Genomic DNA, 6924 nt, shown 5'->3' on the forward strand with positions numbered 1-6924 from the left:
CGAGGCCTGCGTAGGGCTCTGGGCCGACAGCTAGCTCAGAGCCTGGAGCCTGTTTCAGAGTCTGTGTCTCCCTCTCTCTCTGACCCTCCCCTGCTCACGCTGTTTCTCTCTCTCTCTCAGAAATAAATAAAACATTAAAAAAATTAAAAAAATAAAAGAAGAAGAGGATATTTATAAGGAGGGATGGTGCAGTTTATGACTCTGGAACAAAGGGAACTGACCAGCCTTTGTACAAACTAAGCCTGGGACCCTGGCCTCAAAGTCAGGATCTGAAAGCTGTCTACAGAATTTCAGCTACATGGGAAAGATACACTTTTTCAGTTTCTAAAAAAAATTAGCCTTATTTACAAAACTGCTTTTTATTACATACATGAATTAGATTCAATGCTGCTGAGTGTACTAGTGCCGGGGTTTCTGTAGGGGTCACAGACAGGCCGCCAAAGGTTTGCCTCTGGCCCACAGGCCAGCGATAAAGCGCTGGGAGCAGCAGGGCAAAGGCAACTTGACCTCCTCCCCACGCAGCGATGCCCACTGCAGCGGCCTGTCCCCTTTCAGTGCAATTTCGTGTAGTCAACAAGGCCGATTGAGGAAGACATTTGGAGAGCCAAGTAATGACTAGGGGAGGTCTCAATCCTATTTACTTCTGGGCTATAGGTAAAGAAGATAAAGGTCCCCAGAAGGGAAACCAGTTTGGAGTGATTAAGTCACTCCTTCATGGCCTTGGGGATGTATCGTTTCTTACTGCTTATTTGTTTTATAAAGCTTGTCATTGATTTTAAACTAGTGGAGTCCAAGGACATTGCATTTCTGGGTAGGTTAGTGACTTCAGTAGGTAAGTCTCCACTGCTTCTCTATGCTAAATGGTCTCATGGGACCCGAAGGGGTCTGAAACAGCTCCAGTGCCTGACCTACTGAGTTCAGTGGTGTAGAGTGGCTCATTTACTCGGCCATTTTACGTGAGTGTGATCGTGACTTTGAAAGGAACTGCAACCGCTATCTCCCGCAGTCTGTACAGAGTGCCTGTACATACTGAGAAAGAAAAGCATTTTAGCTCCAAGCCAAACTGTGAAATCCAGAAGGAGGGTTAAGTCACAGATTCCCTTACATGCTCATCGGATTTGATGCTTAGAATGAAGATATGGTTACATTTGGAATTAGAATTCTCCTGGCCCAGACTCCACTTGGGTAATTTTGGGGGGCAGGCGGGTGAAGGGGTTGAGTCTGAACTGGCATTTTGTTCTTCGGTCACCCCTCCTCGGCTGGGACACACTGCCATTAGTTATAAGTAGTTAACTTTTGTAACATGGTCTAAATGTTCTAAGGCAGAGGAGAAGGGGCCTACCTTCCCCTTGAGAATTTTCTGTTGGTAACTCAAACCAGCACATCGCCTCTCTAGGTAGTTGAGCGGCCCCAAATTCCTTATCTTACAACATTGCCAAAGGGGATTCTTTACCTCAGGGAACTACAGATCCTGTTCCCTGGCTCAGTTTTACTTCTTGGTATTTGCAAACATTGTTGACTGATCTCACCTAGGATCCCTCCTCTTCTGAGACAGCCACTGAGCAGGCCCCGGCAAGCAAGGCTGCGGTTGTGACTCACCGAACACAGCACATCCCAGAAGGGTACAGCCGGATGTGTGAGCTCCAGCTATGCCCCTGGGAGGCTTGCCTTTTTTGTTCATGTTAATTGGATAGTTTGTTGCATCTCCAAGCCTTTTCCCGGTTTGTGGAGCATGGCTATTCTCATCTGAATTAATCCATAGAAATCCACAAATCATATGGCCTAGACTTACTGAATTATAGATAAACACCATCCATAAAATTATCTCACAGTTTACCTTGAAAAGTTATGATGTATAGTCTACAGCATTGTGTCAAAAGCAAGAGAAGAAGTATTGTGTCCATTTTTATTCATTTGTCAGTAAGATGAAGGTAGATATTTTATATTTTAGCCTTTAGGAATGAAAAAGGAGTTCATTCCATCCTATAAAGAGTTTTTGATTTGTCAGTTTGAGAAACTGAGTTCTTGGGGTCTTTGTGAATGCACAGAGTAAGCTGGCTGCCACACATGACTGCACTACTTTTTTCTTACCATGGGATACCCCGAAGAAGCTCATATTGATCTCAGTGGTCACTTATGCAGAAAGAGAGAATAGTATCTAAACCACCAAGTAAGAATGAACTTCTGAGATGAACCTCAAGACTGATTTGAGAATCACACACAGCTGATCACTCATGTCCCCTGGATCCAGTGATGTTTGAGGATTTAATTCATTCTTTGATGGTAAGACATTCCAGCAAATCTAAATGCTTCCGTAGGCCTAGAATGACTTAACTAGAAACCCTAAAGACTCACAAAGGCATTTGGTTGTGGGGAGAGTTATAGACCCTTCAATAATTTCTCTATAGTTTTATATGGGTAGAAACAAACCCCTACCTTACAAATAAGACACCTTAAACTCACCTTACTTATATACGTCTGTGGGACAGGCAGACAGACAGGTTCTACTAGCAAGTGATGATTTGGTGACAGTCTTCAAAAATGTTAAGAAAAGGGGCACCTGGGTGGCTCAGTCAGTTAAGCGTTTCACTTCGGCTCATGTCATGATCTTGTGGTCTATGAGTTCGAGCCCCATCTTGTGCTCTATGCTGACAGCTTGGGGCCTGCAGCCTGCTTCAAATTCTGTGTGTGTGTCTCTCTCTCTGCCCCACCCCTCTCGCACTCTGTCTCACTCTCTCAAAAATAAGTAAACATTAAAAAAAATTTTTTAAGTGTTAAGAAAAAGTTTAAATCCAACATAAAGGCTACTTCATTTGTGAATTAAAGGTGAATTGTGGGTTAAGTATTCTTTTTCCACTTCTTAGACTGGACAAGTAAAAATGAAGTGCTAAAATCATTGAAAATGTCTAATGATTTACTATAAGAGCAAGTGTGAAATGCATGCATTAATAAATCTTTCCCCAGCCGTGTTTCCTATCTGAGCTATGCCAGACTGCTTTTTAAACCTGGGTTTTAAAAACTTTAAAAAAAGAGAGAGAGAGAGCTATCTTTTCAAAATTTGCTTATATAACACTCAGTTAATAAAATGTATATTTATTTTTTAAAGTAATGTCATTACCAGGAGCCTACTTCTTTCCCTTTGACAGTAAAACAGAGTGCTTATCTTCCTATTTTCATAATGAAAACTCCCCAAGCTCAGTCTACTCTGGCAGATTTACAACCTTTGAGCAGGAGAGCTGACAGGCATTTTAATATGAAAGGAGATATGATGTCTTTAATGTACAGTGATGTCACTTCTAACAAGGGAGAAGCCGCTTTCTGCAGTGCAATCACTGTAACAAGGCTGACCTGGCCTGCTGCCGCAGAGACCTTCCAACCCAGAGAAAGGTCACAAATGAGACAGAAAAGAAAGGGCTCCCCCGACTCAGGTGGGAGGGCTCAGTGTGAGGTTGTGGTTACAAGCCTATTGTGGGTGTGCCTTAGCCTCAGCAAGTTGAAGTCAGGCGCCATTGAGACAGGGCTGACCTTGAGAAGGGAGAAGGTAAGGAAGGATACTGGAAGGGAAATGAAAACCCGCCAGGGAGTATTAAAATGAAAATAGGATTGCCTGTTGACCAACTTCCTTCTCTTGGTAATCCGTAGAACCCCGAATGGGTCTCAGGGCTTGAAAGTGATATGGACAGTCACCTTTAGCCGGGTGCACGATTACTGTGCCGGGAGAAATGGCAGGCAGCAAGCAAGTGCTGGAAACTTGTGGTCTTTTATGAAAGGTTTAGCATTTTGTATAGTTTTGTGTGGTATTGAAAGGAGCTTTGCATTCTCAGAAGCTGATATTCAAATGCCCTTGGCCTAAGCTCCCTAATTAGAACTGACTGATCATGGAGGGTTTCTATTAAATATCCGGGGAACTGCCAAACTGCTCGATCCCGTGTCCCTGGGAAAGGCGGGAAAGGGCCTCCTGAGTTTCCCAGGAAATTCCAAAAGCATCCTCCACGTCATCAGAGAATGAGGCTGCTGCTGGCTTCGCCACGAAAATCCTAGTACTCAAAAGCTGGGTAGGCGCTCAGTATTCAACCAAACTTTCACTCATTAAGCAAGTTTTCTGGAAGTGTGAGGGTTAACCTACGAACAGAAGATTTTGCCAGCTCAGTTGATAGCCAAGCATTTAAAATTTGCCAGCGCAATTAAATGTACTTCTCTTTAATTAAATGTAGGCACATTCAGCCATCTACACACTCAAAATTAAGTATCAAAGATTTATGGTGTTTAAGGAGCCAAACAGCAGAGGCAAGGGTCAGAATTGACCAATATCACAAAGGACTATAATTTTTAAAAAAATATGTTATTATCTAATTAATTTTACTGCAGTGAAACAGTGGTTATGGGCTTGAGCAGGCAGTCACGGGCTGTGTTCTATCTCTGCTATTTACGAGTTTTAGGATTTGGGAAAGTTACCTAATTTCTGTAGGCCCCAGTCTCTTCAAATGTGAAATGGGAATAATCATTTTACTTACCTCACATGATTGCTGTAAAAATTAATTGAACTAATCAATGAAAACCACTTACCACCATGTCAAAAGCATGGTTAAGCACTTAATAAATGATAGCCCCTATCACTATTACTATTATTATTAAAAACAGATAAAAATCAAGGCGCCTTTGGTGGCTCAGTCAGTTAAGTGTTTGACTTCAGCTTAGGTCATGATTTCATGGGTGGTGAGTTTGAGTCCTGCATGGGTCAGATGCGGGGAGGGGGAAGCCACTTCAAATCCTCTGTCTCCCTCTTTCTCTGATCTTACCCTGCTCGCTTGCTCTCTATCTCTCTCAAAAATAAATAAACATTAAAAAAAACAGGTAAGAATTCATATTTCCCATGTGCCATGTATTAAAATCTCATTTGTAGTACTTCAGAATATATAAAATTACCTTACATATGCAGTTTGTAATGGAAATTACTTTTCATGGTTGCTCAAATTATCATACTCTAAGCTCTAAAAGACGACATGTGGCCATAAGACCATGGGCTAGTCATCCTTGCCTAGTGAATTTGACAAAAAAATAGGTATAAAACTGTATTTGAATTTTGATGATGACTACTACCCCTCATTCTTGCCCTCCCACCCCTGTGCTGTTCTAACTCGGTGGCTTTCAAATTGTGATGCACACAAGAAAATTGGGGGAGTGTATTATTATTGCAAAAATTTGCGTTTGGTAAATTTGGACAGGAGCCCAAGCATGTGCAGTTTTAATGCAATTGATTCTGATGCAGTCAGTACATACAGACCCTAACAGCCCACGGGAGAATGATACCCTACTTTCCACTTGTCAAGGATCAGAGGTTTCACCTTTGGAGGAATATGTAATTTCCCTTCTCTTTCATGGTAAGACTTGGATTGCCTTTTGCTCAGAAGTTACCTTTAGATCTAAGGGATGGGAGTGGGCTGGGTGAACGATAAAAGAAAACAGATAAGGCAGATTTCTTAGGCCATCTCTTTCCAATATTCTAAGGGAAAGAGTGAAGGGTTTCTTGATATTTTATTGGAGTAGGAGAAGAAATAAAGATATGGTTGGAATCTTGGCACAATATTCAAGACTGTGCATATGGCTGGAGCATCTTTTGTTGTTATCTCTTAGGTTCTAAGTGTGACAATAGGTGGGCGAGATTTAAGATTCAGAGGAGATGCAGAAACCAAGAAATAGCCTCGGAACATAGGCAGCAAGGTCATAATGTATCAAAGGAGCTCTTAAACTTGGACCATGGCTCATTCCAACAGAGCCCAAGACCTCATGGCCCACATAGCATACCAGCCCTTACCTTTCATGCCTTTTTAGCTCCATTTTCCATTTGTCATCATCTGCATATGTTTATATGCAAGATTTTTCAATATTGCAAGACGTGGTAGGCAGCGTTATTAGTAAAATATTGAGTCAAGCTTTTATTAAATTCTATTACGATATTAATTTTGTCCATAAATGACAAGCAAAAGAAAGTCTTGACCTTTGGTTCCTGATCCAGCGTGTAAGGAGCTTTGGAGTCATCGTGCCTGTCCACCAAACAAGAAAAAAGCTAACCTAGCTGAAGATCAACAACTGTTCTCAGATCCATCAGAGAACTGGGACTATACGACATACCGCTGTTCCCAGAGTTGGAGAGATGGACAGGTGGACACACAGAACCATAGTTTACCAGAGCAGAAACCTCTGTGGAAACAAGTACTGGGCCTGAAAACCCTAAACTGTAATAAATTAGTCACTGGAGACTCCATGTGAACAAGCTTGAGGGTTACAAATGCCAGGGTGGGGAGCAGTCTTGAGGACCTTCACACTTTTTTGAGTTTCACCTCCAAAGAGATCTACCAGGTACTTACAGTGAAGATTGGAGAAAAATCTCTTTGTGCTTCAAGTGAGAGGATGGTATATGAAGCCATTTTGCAGCAGTCTGGAACTCTCTGTTCTCCATTATAAGGCCTATCTTCAGGGAGACTATTTTACAAAAGCCTAACAAAATGGGTTTTATCAGAGCCTGATTGTCTGGGGGAAGAGAAATATTCAACTACAGCCCTTTCTTTTTTTTTTTTTTTTTTTTACAAATAGTTTATTGTCAAATTAGTTTCCACATAACACTCAGTGCTCATCCCCACTAGTGCCCTCCTCCATGCCCCTCCCCCCTCCCCCCCACATCCATCAGTCCTCAGTTTTTGTCAGCATGCAAGAGTCTCTCATGGTTTGCCTCTCTCCCTTTCCCCCACCATTTCCGCCCTTCTTCTCCCCCTTGGTCCTCCGTCAAGTTCCTCCTAATCCTCCTATACGTGCAACCATATGATATTTGTCCTTCTCTGCCTGACTTATTTCGCTCAGCATAACACCCTCAAGGTCCATCCATGTGGCTACACATGGCCAGATTTCATTCTTTCTCATTGCCAT

This window comes from Hyaena hyaena, unplaced genomic scaffold (genome assembly GCF_003009895.1).
Source record: "Hyaena hyaena isolate Hyena2069 unplaced genomic scaffold, ASM300989v1 scaffold_476, whole genome shotgun sequence".
Lineage (NCBI taxonomy): Eukaryota > Metazoa > Chordata > Mammalia > Carnivora > Hyaenidae > Hyaena > Hyaena hyaena.